The following is a 12045-nucleotide window of genomic DNA, read 5'->3' on the forward strand; positions in this document are numbered from 1 at the left end:
AAAACATTTTAAATTGTTCTAAAAGTTAGTGGAGAAGATAAAGAACACGCTGACATTTTATCAACACTGTGTAAATGAACCAGTGCTCATGTGAAAAAATAGATATTCATAGATACCTATTTCTCAAAAGACCAACAATGACATCTTTGAGGATGAGTGAAAACAATACATATATAACAGATTATAGCAGTTGTGTTTCAGCACTGTGAAAAATATTTTTTCTTTCAATTTTTCAAACTTAACCCAGCTGTGGCAAGGCAGGCCTGTACTCTCAGCATTTAAATGAAGGCAGAGGGCCAATGATCAAGGTCACTCTCAGCTCCATAGCAAATTTGAGATCAGCCTGGGTTACATGTGACCTTATCTCAAAAACAAAGCAAACAAAAACTTCAACTGTTTTTTTAATTTTGTTTTATTATTTGAAAAATTGACTTTTAGAAAAACTGCTCATTCAAATAAAGCTGAAATGAAGTATGTTAAAATGACATTAGTCGTTGGTTTTGGTGATAGAATACAAGACAGTTTCTCCTCTCTTGGCCAGACATTTTTGTAATGTCATCATATTCTGTTAAATCGTTTGTGTGTGATCCATAGGAGAGTTCTGTTTGCTTTGAACTTCTGGTGTCTGGATGTTATAAAGTGCATGGAAAGGCCTTTTCCAGAACACTGCTTGTCTCATTGCCATCTGTAGCACACGTTTGAAAGCTGTCATATGTCACTCTTTGAGTAAGCACTTCCATGTTTGTTGAGGGACTTGACCAAGGAAAGGCTAGCTGAGTGCTTAAGTAAACTGAGAGTGAACAGCTAGCCTCCAACAGCAGCACCTCCTGTAAACAACCAGATGGGCTGGCAAAAGCAAGGGCAGAGCTGCCACTCAACCCTCAAAAAAAAAAGCAAGAGGTCCTGGAAGGAACCTAAAAGTGAAAAGGAGACCATTTATCCTAGACAGATGACAGATAGCCATTCCTATTTTTCCAAAAAGAAAATTTAAGACTGTGCCCTGGCTGTTCTGGAACTCGATCTGTAGAGCAGGCTGGCCACAAGCTCACTGATGATGCGTCTGCCTCTGCCTCCTGAGTGCTGGGATTAAAGGTGTGTGCCACCACCGCCACTACCACCACTGCCTGGCATGAAATCTTTAAAATTAAAGTAAGAGACAAAAGACAAATAAGAACCAATAAAGAATGTCTGGTTTTAGCAATAAAACATGCAATGGTTACAATACAAAAATAAGCATATGCCCAAATCCTACTAGTGTTAATTGAAAGGAAAAATGGGCCTATATGAATCAGCAAAAAGTTCTGAATTGCAGGAGGTCTTTAATAGAATAATCACTCTTAGACCACACTCTCAAACATACAAACTTGGCTAATGAATAATGTCTTAGAAATTATGAAATAAATAGAACTCACACTTTAGGAGCCTGCCATGGAATTATCTGCAAAGCATCTCTTTTAGTTGAATTCTTCGCGCTGCAAGTCTTAATTCTAGAAAGTTCTGTAGAAAACAGAGCATTCATACCATTGCTATATTATTTACAAAGGCTTTAAAGATTATGTTTCAATTACTGAGAATGGTTGTGGAATTCAGACTCTTAACAGATTAAAAAAAAAATCCAAACAATTCTATTAAGAATCTAGATTGTAAAAAATCAAACCCCTTATAATTTTTTTATTCTGTGAATTTCAATAATGTTTCCCCTTTTTCTTTTGTGAAAAAGTTCATGTTTATTGTATGCATGTATTTTGCCTCTATGTATGTATGTGTCCTGTGTGAATGCTTGGTACCTATGTCGGAAGAGGGCATTGGGTCCTCTGGAACTAGAGCTACGATAGTGGTGAACTGCCATGTGGGTGCTAGGGAAGTGAATCTGGGTCTTCAGTAAGAGCAGCAAGTATTCTGATGCTGAGCTATTTCTTTAGCCCCAAACTTTTTCTCGTTTTCCGAATGACAAAGCTAGCTAAAAGACCAAGACATTGGTCCTGTAGGATATGATGTTTTGATATGAAAAAGATTAAGAGAATCATGTTGGTTTTCTGTGTACAATAAACTTAGGAGGCTTATATTGTCAAGAGGGAAGACCTGGGGAAATTCAGAACACTCCAGACAAGTATCTGAGCTAATACCCTTGTGAGGAACTGGAGTTACTAAAACACGATAGGGCCAGGAGTAGGTGTAATCTGTGTAACGATATGATACTTCCTCTCACACTGAAGAAAGCTGTACTTCTTAGCGTAACACAGAATTACGTTTTACTTACAAGAAAAACACAAAAAGATTTAATAATTTTACACTGTGGTGATTTGCACAGAGTAGACAAACCTTTCACATTTTAAGCAGAACATCCAAAGATCCCCAGAACGTAAAGCAAAGGAGTTTCCTAACACTTGGAATGCAGACCATAGACTTACTGGACAAATATTAACTGACGTTTCCTGTTGGGGGGTGAGTCAACTCTGGGAGTCAGCCAGCCTTTCCAGGTCTCAATTTTCAAATCTTGAATGCCTAGATCTCCAGTGCTAACTGCACGATAGCCAAATACAGATAAATCTAACATAGAGAGCACAACTGAAGTTCTTTTTTTTTTTTTTTTTTTTTTTTTTTTGGTTTTTCGAGACAGGGTTTCTCTGCGTAGCCCTGGCTGTCCTGGAACTCACTTTGTAGACCAGGCTGGCCTCGAACTCAGAAATCCGCCTGCCTCTGCCTCCCAAGTGCTGGGATTAAAGGCGTGCGCCACCACTGCCTGGCAAGGAAGTGCTCATTCTTAAAGGAAAAAAAATCACCTAGTATTAACAATGGTATGGTGTTAATTAACCAAGGGATCTGCTTTAGAGTATCAACAGTTTGAAAAGCAACGTGTTAGTGAAATAGGTGTTTGTCACCTGTGCTTTTCCATGGCTTCTTATCTTTGGTGGTCTGGCCTGCTGCCTTGTGAGTCCTCTGTTTTTGTTCCTGCATGTGGACCCTTTTGGGTACCCTGCAGAGCCATGCAAGTTTCCTGCACAGGCTTGGAGCACTGATCAGCTTGAAAACCAAGGTGACCTGGTCATGGTGGCTTTTAATACTTTTAATCCCAGCACTCAAGAAGCAGAGGTTGTGGGAGTTCTCTAAGTTGGAGACTAGTCTGCTCTACATAGTGAATCTCAGGACAGCTAGGGCTATGAAGAGAGACCTTGTCTCAAAGCAAATAGGAAAGAAAGAAAGAAAGAAAGAAAGAAAGAAAGAAAGAAAGAAAGAAAGAAAGAAAGAAAGAAAGGAAGGAAATCAAGGCGGAAACTATGTCATCTTGTTACGTGTGTGTGTTGTGTTTTTGTTGGCTTCTAAAAGCTTGCTGCAAACAATTTTGTGTTGTGTTTTCACTGGAAGAAGCTATCACAAAACCATAGCAGAAACAACTTAGGGAAGGAAAGATTTATTTTGGCTCACTGTTGTACATATATATCTATCATGATGCTTAAGGCAGCTTGAGACATCCCCACTCAGGAAGCAGAGAGAAATGGATGCTGGTGTCCCAGTCGGTGTCCTGTCATCCCAGCAGCCCCACCACCTTTCTTTCCTTCCCTCTGTAGCCTTAGCTATTCTGGAACTCACTCTGTACACCAGGCTGCTCTGGAGCTCTTCAGACATTCGCCTGCCTCAGCCTCTGTGCCACCACTCACCACTGCCAGGCTTGATTCAGACTTTCTAATGAGATAATGGGGAAACCTGGGCTTTGTGAAATCTGACACAGTCTAGGAAGTTGTCTGCAAACTTTTCAAAATTAAAATACAAAATAGAGGTGCCTCGTTAGCGCAGTAGGTAGCGCGTCAGTCTCATAAAATACAAAATAGAGAAGAGAATATTCACAACAAAAAAAAGGAATCACCACTAATTACAAGTTGAAAATACTTGAAAAAATGAAAATAGCATAAAATCCAGGAGGGGAAAACATAATTGATTAAAATGGCTTTCTTGTGAATAGTTTAGAAATTTCTGTTCAGTTTCACAACTTAATATCAAATATATTAAGGCTTTATTATGAAATTTGAGACAACTATCCTATTTCATATATAAACTGTAAACTCTCAAGACATTTAATAATCTTTTTTTAAAAAAGGTTTATCTATTTATTATATGATGAGTACACTGTAGCTGTCTTCAGACACACCAGAAGAGGGCATGATATCCCATTACTGATGGTTGTGAGCCACTGTGTAGTTGCTGGGATTTGAACTCAGGACCTCTGGAAGAGCAGTCAGTGCTCTTAACCGCTGAGCCATCTCTCCAGCTCCCCATATTTAATAATCTTAAATATTCTTTGATTTGATAATAATCGTAAACTAGCTTAGCCTTGATGTTTTCCTTGTAATGACTATGATATTCATTAGTGACTGCTGGTACAGATACCAGGAGCAAAGATTTACTTTAACTCTCTCAAGTAGGCAAGTATAAGACATGTCTGTCTCCTTTGTGTGTGTATCCCCGAGACACAGAGATGCTCCAACCCCAGGGTTATTCTTGGTGTTCTTGCTGAATGTTATATCCAAGTCCTTGACTGCAAATAGGTTAGTTTCAGAGAGCCACCGTCAGAGCAAGATGGGCAGATCATTTCTCTTTTTTTAAATTTTTGGGTTTTTTGTTTTGTTTTGTTTTGGTTTGGTTTTAATTTATATGGGTACACTGTTGCTGTCTTCAGACACACCAGAAGAGGGCATGATATCCCATTACTGATGGTTGTGAGCCACTGTGTAGTTGCTGGGAATTGAACTCAGGACCTCTGGAAGAGCAGTCAGTGCTCTTAACCGTTGAGCCATCTCTCCAGCTCCCAACAGATCATTTCTAATGAGAGATTTTTTAAAAAAAAAAAATAGGGAGAAACATTTAACCCTTTGCCTACAGAACTTCTTTGAAATTTGTCCTCAAGAAAGCCTACATTTCAGGATGTATGCTTGTAAGCAATGAATATACTTAGCAAATATTTTTTGGGTTGAGTTGGGGAGGGGATAGAATGCAATGGGAAATTTTATGAGGAAATGGAATATAATAAAGTTCTGTCCTGATGGTAAAGAACCAGGAAGTTAAAAAAAATCACAGTCTTCAATCTGAAAGGACAAGTGTTAGAAAAGAGAAACCAAGATAAAGGGAATGAGGAGAAGGGGCTTGAGTATAGTGAGTTTCCATTTCAGTTATCCTGTGGCATTGAACTTACTTCTTATCCTGTCTCATGAACTGAATGCAGGATGTCACAGAGGGCAATCCTGTAGCCATACCCATCCTGGGAGCCAAGTGTACACATCCTCCTGGGGAGTAGCTGGACAATTAAGACTTAAAACTAGACGTGCTGCTAAGAGTAGACTATGTAGATCCTCATAGAAAATTACCAATATTTGATTGGAATATTTTCCTCTTTGAATGGGGTTGGGAGAGCTCTGAGGATTGATTCCAGAGCCTCACTTGTGCTAGGCATTACAGAGGTGCATCCTTAGCCTTTCACCCTTAAAAATACATAGTAAAACATACCTAAAATTTACCATTGTAATTACCTTAACTGTGCTGTACTGTGGCATTAAGTACATTAACAGTATTGTACCATTTTTATCATCTCCATGGAAATCCCATGTCCCTAAAACCGAAGCTCCCATCCTCCTTATCCCTCCTGCTCCAGCAGCCTCTATCCTACTTTGTCTACTCTTGGTACAGCAGTGAAATCACATGGGAGCTTTTGTGTCCGTCCGGCTTATTTTACTCAGTATGTTTCCAAGGTACATGCATATTCTAGTGTCTGTCAGAGACTTATTCCTTTTTCATTATATGTATCTCCCACATTTTGTTTATCCATTCATCTACTCAGCATTTGGGTGGTTCCCACATTTGGCTATTGTGACTATGAACTTTGGTATACAAGCAATTGTTTGGGTCCCTGCTTTCAGTTCTTTGAGCTTTATCTAGAAGTAGAATTAGTAATGTTATGTTTGGGGTTTTTTTTTTCTCTTTTTTTGAAGATCTGCCTTATGGCTTTCAGTAGCAGCTCCACCAGCAATGTAGAATTTCAAATTTTCTGCATCTTGGCAATCATTATCTCCTTGCTAGATAGCTTGCTTTTTCTGCAATAGTATTTCTAATGACTATGAAGTGTTATCTCACATGGTTTTGATTTGCATTTCTCTAATGAATGGACATGTTAGGTATTTATTTTTTCATGTATTTACTGGCCATTCACATATTTGATGAGTGTGTGTTCAAATCCTTTGCCTATTTTCATTTTTAAATTTTAATTTTACCTTTTTGAGATAGAGTTTGACTGTATAACCCAGGCTGGACTTAAACAGAACATTGTCCTGCCTCTGACTCTGCCTCTCTGCCTCTCTGCCTCTCTGGCCTCGGCCTCTGCCTTTGCCTCTGCTGTGCTGGGATAACAGACAACTGTAACTGCCTTCTACCCATTTCCCTTTGCTTAGTTTTTACATTTTAAAAAGTGTGTGTGTGTGTGTGTGTGTGTGTGTGTGCGCGCGCGCGCGCACGTGTGCATGCATACATGCATTACAAGAGTTCAGAGGACAACTTGAAGGAGCCTATTTACTTCTTCCACCATGTGGGCTCCAAGGATCAAACTCAGGTTGTCAGGCTTCATAGCAAGCACCTTTACCTACTGAGCCATCTCACCAGCCTCTTTTGCTTTTTTGTTTTGTTTTATTTTTGGTTTTGCTGGTACTTTGGGCAGAGTTTTTCTGTGTAGTCCTGGATGTCCTAGAAGTCACCCTTTTGCTTACTTCTTTATTGAAGGGTTTTGTTTTGCTGTTTGTTGAGTTGAAGTTAATATTGTGGATGTTAATTCCTTATTAGATAAATGATTTACAGAGACTTTAAAAAACATTCTGTAGGTTGTCTAAAAAGAGTTAGATTGTTATTTTAAATTGACACATAGTAATCATATTTATAGGGTATAATGTGATAGCTTTTTTGTGAGAGGATGAATGGAGGTAGACAAATCTCTAGCCTTAGTCTTGTTAAAAATCATGTATTAGTTTTATTGTTTTTTTTTTTTATATTGGGTTACCTAAGGTTTTCCCTGAGTAAGATTATGTTATTTGTGAGGAAAGTTTTAATTGTTCCTTTCTTATCTGGGTATCTTTCATTTCTTCTCCTTCTCTGACTAGAACCTCAAGTATAATGCTGAATAGAATTGGCTACTGTGGACATTTCTGTTAAGGATGCACTTTAGATATGGCTAAAAGAGCTACATGTGCTTACCAGGCTTGTTGATCTTAAACTGATGATTTAACCGTTTTGTTTTCCTATCTAAAGTCAAGGCTAGAAATACCTATCCGTCTGTTTCAGAGGGTTCTGAGGATTAAATAAACCCACCATACCATGTACTTAGCAAATTAAGAGTGTTACATGGTTGGTAGGCTCTCTCTGGAGGCTCCATAAGCAAGGGAAAGCATGCACGGAAGTAATTATATAAATAAGATTGCATGTGGTAAGAGTTATAAGGACTATAAATAATGTGTTTAGGGTAAGCTATTAGTTTTGTGGTGAAAACAGTCTTGTGCTGTATAGAGAAATGGTTTCAAAAAATTACACCGGCAACATGCTGTCCCCTAAATTCTTTGGGATTCCATTTAATATTCCTTTATTAGAAATGACTGTGTTGGGCTGGAGAGATGGCTCAGCGGTTAAGAGCACTGATTGCTCTTCCAAAGCTCCTGAGTTCAATCCCCAGCAACCACACCGTGGCTCACAGCCATCTGTAATGGGTTCCAATTTCTTCTTCTGCTGTGTCTGAAGACAGGTACAGTGTACTCACATACATGAAATAAATAGAAAAAAATTTTTTAAAGAAATGACTGCTTATAGCATAAGTTCATCTATTCTATATGAAATGTAATTAACTTTATAGTATTTTATAATGATTTTTAAAGATTTGCTGCCAACAGGCATTTTTAAGTCAAAATGAAATATCGATCAGTAATTGTATTCATTTTCTCTTCATTTGTGAATTTTAGGTAAATTATAGAATCGTTTCAAACCTACAACGTTTGAGATTGCTCTGTTAAGTTCTTCCTCCGCAGCTTATAGTTCGGAGTCTCAATATGCAGAAAATAGTCCCTGACATAGCGGATGGGTTCATAAGTCCCTCCCAGGTTCTCACACTGAATGGTGTTGATGATATGGCAATAGAAGTTCATTTTGCTACATTTAGTATTACTGAGTAGCTAAGGTGTCTAGGACGGTGTATAATTTTTTGTCTTTACTGTTGTAAGGATTCCGGTGTCCAAAATGTTCTCAGTCCCAGTCACTATGCCTTTAAGACTGACGAAATGCTTTTAGGTACTGATGCTGCAGGATCGTGTGAATGAGCTGCTTAAAGCGCCTCCCTCAAAGTGGAGTGGGAAGCAGCTCCCCCCACCCCCCGCGACCCCGCTCTGGAGTTCAAGCCACACCTTCCCCCTATCGGCTGGGTGCAGGTGGCCAAACCCTCAGGACCTGGCACCACTGCTCTGTGGCTTGTCCTATCCTCGTGTCACGTGACATGGGTCAGCTGCGCAGTCGAGACCCTCAAGCAAGGCGGGTGCAAACGCCTAGCACCGGGACCCAGGAATCTAGTCTTTCCGTCACCCCCCCCCCCCACTCCCCAACCAATCCTCCGAACCATCCCGGAAAAGGGGGAGGCCGGTGACGTCACCATCCGGGCACTGGATGGTGGGGCCATGGTTCACAATGGAACAAAAACAAGCAGCCCTAGTCAAACTAGCGACGCGGCTGCAGCTTGCGTGCTTATTAACCCTTTCCTGTCCACATCCCTGCCATTCCCGACAGTCAGTCCCTTTGCCCAGGCCGCATGCCGGATCTCTCCCTTCCCCCCACTCCACCCTCCTCTTTGGAGTGGTCCGAGTCCTTCGTCAGCTCTCGGTTCGGTCCCCTACGGTTTGTAAGGGTCTCTGGCTCCCTCGCATGACCCCCTGCAGTGGCCGTCCGGAAGCGATGGTACGATCTTTCCCTAGCATTGTCTTCCCCTCCCCCACCCAGCTCGCAGTGTTCCAGGCGACGGGGCCTTGTCTGGGCCCCCTAGTGGCCCACAGCGCTCTTCCTTTCTTTCCCTCAACAGCCTGAGGTGGACAGGGAGAGGGGGCAGCTGGCCCAGAGGGGGGCTGGGCAAGGGGAGGGGCCGGGCCGGGCGCTGAGGGCGGGGCTTGGAGGGGGAGGGCCCTGATGGGGGCGGAGAAGCGCTGAGCCTTGGGCGGTGCTGAGACTAGTGGGAGTCTGCGCTGCCGCTGCTGTTGCTGCCGCCGTCGCCGCCGCCTCCGACACTGCCACCGCCACCGCCACCACCACCGGCCGTGCGGGTTTTCTTTCTTTTTCTTTCTGTCTTTTCTTTTCTTTCTTGATTTGTTGGGTTCGCCATATTGACGAGGCTGTGGTACCCAAGGCTGCGGAAGCTAGAGTCCGCCGGTGGCGGAGCCGCAAGCTCTCGGTAAACGGCCCATTGGGGCCCTCCTCCCTGTCCCAGCGAACCCCCTCCCTGCCTGCACCGGCTCCCAGGCCTCGCGGGAGTCGGCCGCCGCCGCCTCGCCCTCCAGGGAGGCGGCCGCCTTTACCGCCCCAGGGCTTGGGGTGGGTGACGGGAGTGAGGACAGGAGCGGTAGCTAAGCGAGCAGGCCTGGAGTGGGGGGACAGAGGCGGCGACTAGGGGAAGGTGAAACTGCCGCTGCAGGAGGAGGAGCAGGAGGAGGTGACGCAGGAGAAACGCACCGCCCGGAGCTTGTCTGAGCTCAGCGCCCGAGCCTGAGGGGAGAAGGGGGAAGAGGGCTGCGGCCGGCCGAGAGGGAGGCGGCGGCCGTGGTCACCGCTGCCCTAGGGCGGCCAGGGTGAGGGCCAGACCCCTGGTCGGTACGCGTCGCGCGTCGCGAGCCCGCCCGCCATCCGCAGCCTCTCATATTTTTGTCCCTCGCCAGCCCCCGGCTTGGGATGCTCCCAGGTTAGGCCCGGTCCCGGGATCGAGCTTTTGCATCTCGTCTCCCGCCTCCGCGTGGCCCGCTTCGTAGGAGACTCCCGGGTTGTGTTTGGTGAGTACCGAGCCCGGCGGCGCCCAGGGCCTCCGGCTGGCTGGAGGGCTGGGGAGGACGGCGCGAGGGGGTGTGTGTGCGTAAGCGGTCCTCCCTTGGGGGCCTGGCTGCCGGGGTTGGGGGTCGCCCCGAGCCCCGGCCGTCGCGGGCGCGCGCGAGCCTCCGTGGTGCGCGCGGCCGGCGTCCCGCGAGCGTGTGTCCGTGTCCGTGAGTGAGCGTGGCGCTGTGTGTGCGTGTGTGTTTTGGACTGGCAGGGAAAATGGCTGACGGCTCCGGCCCTCCCCCTTCCTCCCCCTTCCCTGCCTGACGGGAGTGGAGAGGAGGAGGAGGAGGAGAAGGAGGAGGATGGAGACTCCGGCGCGCCGTGCCGCCCCTCCACCCGCGCGGGAGGTCGGTCGGGAGCGCGCGGGGGCGCGGGCACGGCGCGGGCGGGGGCGGGGACGGTTGGTTCGCGCGCCCCTTAACCCGGCGGCGGACGCCCTCGGCCTGTTCCACTTGACACCGAACGCCATTACTGAGGTGGAGTGATTTGGAGCGGGAGCGCTAGGCCCCGGCGACGCCTGGCTATCAGGCCCGCGGACGAGTTGGCCTCCTCGCCGCCCTCCCGCGATAACCCGCAGTCGCTCAGCGGCCCAGTGCCCTGAGAAGGCCGAGCCGGTTATCGCTCCCCCACACCTCCCTCGCCCCCTCCGGCTGCTCACGGTGGGCCAAAGGCCCGGAAGGATGTTTTGATGCCGAAATCGCTTCCAAGCGACAGTAGACCGACCACCTTTGTATTTTTAGCTGTTCCTGAAGGAGGAGGAAAAAACGAAGACGAAGAAAGGAAATACTAGTATGTGCAAGTTTGTAACTGATAAAACCTTGAGATGCTGGTGATGTGAGGCTGCAGGCTTGATAAATGGCTTGTTTTTCATTCATTGTGAAATATTTAAGTTAAACAGGTGCGAAGCTGGGGGTTTTGTTTCTGTTTGGATTTCTTCAGAGACTGGAAGATAAGATTTTTAGATACGACGTGCTTAAATTATTTTGAAAGTTCTGTAGTTAACACCGTTAATTGAATTTTCACAGCCACAGTTTACAGGTGTGTGTAATTGCCACAGAGGGTCGTTGATTGTAAATGAAGGAATTGTGGGGTTTTGGTAATATTTTTGTTTCTGTTAGTAGGAGAGGCACTCGAAATAATTTTTTTTTAACCTTAAAACCCACCAGCCTTGCATCTCTCTTTTTTTGTATAATTTGACTTATGAAGAATTATTTTGGGTGTACTTACGTGGGAACTCTGTAGCCAGTAATAAAAGAGCTCATTCGCTTCATTTATTATAAGGATTGGTTAACCATGACTAGGTTTGACACTTGAGCTTAATTAAAAATAGATACTACAAACTCTTCTTTAGATCCTTCTAGTCTACTAAATCATCAGGCTGCCATTTTGGCTTCAGCAAAATGTCTTTCAATTCTTAGAAGATTTAGGTATTAAGTATACAGACATAGCAACATTTATTTTTGCAATGTTTAAACTTACTTGCTTTGTCATACTTGTGACTTTAACCCTTTATACTTTATTGTTCCAGTGTTTGGGTAGAATGAAAGCCAGAAGTATTTGGAATTTAATGTTTCAAGTGTGAAAATAAGAAGCAAAAGTATGTTTTGTTTTCTCTTACTAAAAAGTCTGTCTTTTGAGCTATATGAATGTCTTCATGCTTTTTCTTACCCCTCCCACCCCCTACAGAAGTATGCCGTCATCTTACTGTTCTGCTGTTGCTTCCTTTTGTTTGCTGACCTTGGTAGAATCGAAGGGACTATCTGGAAGGGTTAAGGACCAGAACAGCATGGACAAGAAATCTTAGGTTTTTTTAAAATTTTTCTGAAAGTAACTTTGAAGAGATTTCCTCCTTAAATCATGGAGCATTTCCTGGGGATCCCTTCATTTCCTGCCTATCAGTGGAATGCTCCATCCAGTAGGATTTACCTTGGGTCTTTTGTCTTTTAGCATCTTGAA

The 12045-nt window shown here is 44.2% G+C and overlaps 1 protein-coding gene across 14 annotated transcripts in view; it reads left to right on the forward strand.

The window, feature by feature from the left end:
* The first annotated feature begins 8702 nt into the window (after nucleotides 1–8702).
* Nucleotides 8703–12045, forward strand: part of Usp9x (ubiquitin specific peptidase 9, X chromosome) — a 102347-nt gene continuing 99004 nt past the window's right edge. For 4 of the 14 annotated variants that reach the window (XM_006527586.4, XM_011247456.3, XM_006527591.4 and 1 more), the window contains exons 1-2: nucleotides 9165–9454; nucleotides 9936–10046. The gene's annotated coding sequence lies outside the window, so the exon portion shown is untranslated. Of the gene's footprint in view, nucleotides 8968–9164; nucleotides 10047–10076; nucleotides 10879–12045 lie in introns of those variants that run through there. The other 10 variants (XM_006527589.4, XM_030251307.1, XM_030251304.1 and 7 more) reach the window with 8 other exon arrangements.

The sequence above is a fragment of the Mus musculus genome, chromosome X (genome assembly GCF_000001635.26).
Source record: "Mus musculus strain C57BL/6J chromosome X, GRCm38.p6 C57BL/6J".
Lineage (NCBI taxonomy): Eukaryota > Metazoa > Chordata > Mammalia > Rodentia > Muridae > Mus > Mus musculus.